The sequence below is a fragment of the Vombatus ursinus genome, unplaced genomic scaffold (assembly GCF_900497805.2).
Source record: "Vombatus ursinus unplaced genomic scaffold, bare-nosed wombat genome assembly UNPS02014789.1, whole genome shotgun sequence".
Classification (NCBI taxonomy): domain Eukaryota; kingdom Metazoa; phylum Chordata; class Mammalia; order Diprotodontia; family Vombatidae; genus Vombatus; species Vombatus ursinus.
Window position 1 is genome coordinate 988,195 of NW_020954567.1, and position 2,161 is coordinate 990,355.

Consider the following 2,161-nt stretch of genomic DNA (forward strand, 5'->3'; position numbering starts at 1 on the left):
ACACACACACACACACACACACACACACACACACACCCCTGGGAGCTTACAATATCATGGTGTCTGTATCTTTTCTTTGCAATTATGTGGCTCAGTTTTTTGTTATGTACTAGAGCAAAAAGAGGATTAGGAAGGATTTTTAGAGTTGCATTCAAGGTCTCCAAAGACTTCACACCTTCTTTAATGTTTTCCTCAAATGAGTTGGTTTTTTTTTTTGTTTTATCCTCAAGCTCAGAATTAATCAACAAGAATTTATTAGGTGCCTTCTTTGAGCCAGGCACTGCAGATACAAAGATAGAAATAAAACAGTGCCTGACCTCAAAGAACTTACATTCTATCAGGGAAGACAACACAAACACATGTAAGGTGACTTTGGAGGGAGGCACCAATTGCTTGGATGACCAGGAAAAGCCTTTCATAAGAAACGGCCCTTAAACTGAACTTTGAAGGAAACTCAGGATTCTAGGAGGGCGGAGTAAGGAAGGAGAGCCTTCCAGGTCTGGAGGACCATGTGTGCAAAGCAGTAGAGACAGGAGCTGGAATGTTGTGTATAAAATAGTAACGGGGCCACTTTGGCCAGACTGTAAAGTGCATGAAGAGAGGGCCTTAATGGAATAAGCCTGGAAGATAGGAGCTAGATTGTAAAAAGCTTTAAACACGTAACAGAGGGGTTTTGTATGTGATCCTTCAGGGAATAGAGGGCCCATTGAAGTTTGTTGGGCAGAAGATCGATTTGGTCAGATCTGTGCCTTAGGAATATCGATCACTTTGCAGCTTTGTTTTCTTTTTCCTTGTAGGCAAAGATACTAAATTGTTTCCTTGATTAGAAGTCTGAAGCTCATAGGCAAAGTCCCAATAATAAGGTCTGATGTCTACTAATGACATTGAGAAATGCCTTGGGCAAGTCCCAGGACTCTGTGTCTCTCTCTTCCTACCACCTATCCATACACCTGATAATGCCCTGTTTAATTAAAGAATCTCAGAATTGGAAGGCACCTCAAGAGAGTTATCCAGACCAACCAATAACTGACAAATGGTCATTTAGCTTTTTCTTTTAGGCCTCCAATAATGGAACTCTCTATATACCCCAAGGCACCTCAGAAATAGAGGACTAAGAGATAAATTACACCCAAGGCAACACCATTGTGTGTCCTTAAAAAGGGGTTCATTTAATTTCTTAAAATCTTACCTTTCAGGCCGGTATCAGTATATATCTTATCTCACTCACTGGATGGTCAGTTTTTTGTTGACAGGTACTATGTCTTGGACATTTTTGTATCCTCCCACCTCAGGTGCTTTGCACCTACCTGTAAAGCCCTTATTAAATATTAAATATTAAATTGACTGAATTTCTGGGATGCTAAGAAATTGCTGTCTGTGGTACCTTTTAGCAAGTTGTAGTTTCCTCACTTATCTCTTTTCATTATATCTATTTTTGCTTTTACTTTGTCTGAGATCGTGATTGCTACCACTGCTTTTTTTTTTTCATTTCAGCTGAAGTATAATAGATTCTGCTCTAGCCCATTACCTTTATTTTGTGTGTATCTCTCTGCTTCAGGTGTGCTTCTTGTAAAGAACATATTGTAGGATTCTGTTTTTTAATATACTCTGCTATCCATTTCCATTTTATGCGTGAATTCATCCCATTCACATCTATAGTTATGATTACTGTGTATTTCCCTCCATCCTATTTTCCCCATTTCTCTCTCTCTCTCCTTTCATCCTGTCCCTCCTCAAATGTGTTTTGATTCTGACCACCACCTCCCCCAATCTGTTCTTCCTTCTATCACCCTCTCCCCTTTTTGTCTTAGCTCCCTTCCTTCCTACTTCTCTGTAGGGTAAGATAGATTTCTATACCCAACTGAGGGTGTATATTATTCCCTCTTTCAGAAAATTCCAATAAGAATATTGTGAAGCCACAGTCAGGATCACACAAGATTTAGCAGTTTCTATGTTAAAAAAGTGAATATCCTATTCACACTTGGATCCTGACTGTGGCTTCACAATGTTTAAATTGTTTCTTTCTGGCACTTGCAGTATTTTCTTCTTGACCTGGGAGCTCTGGAATTTAGCTATAATATTCCTGGGAGTTTTCATTTTGGGATCTTTTTCAGGAGGTGATTGGTAAATTCTTTCAATTTCTATTATATTCACTGGATCT

The 2,161-nt window shown here is 39.1% G+C and overlaps 1 protein-coding gene across 5 annotated transcripts in view; it reads left to right on the forward strand.

Annotated features, from left to right (window-relative positions):
• The window catches only part of LOC114047482 (carboxyl-terminal PDZ ligand of neuronal nitric oxide synthase protein-like), a 379,736-nt gene that overhangs the window by 367,824 nt on the left and 9,751 nt on the right, over positions 1 to 2,161 (forward strand). The window lies entirely within an intron of this gene.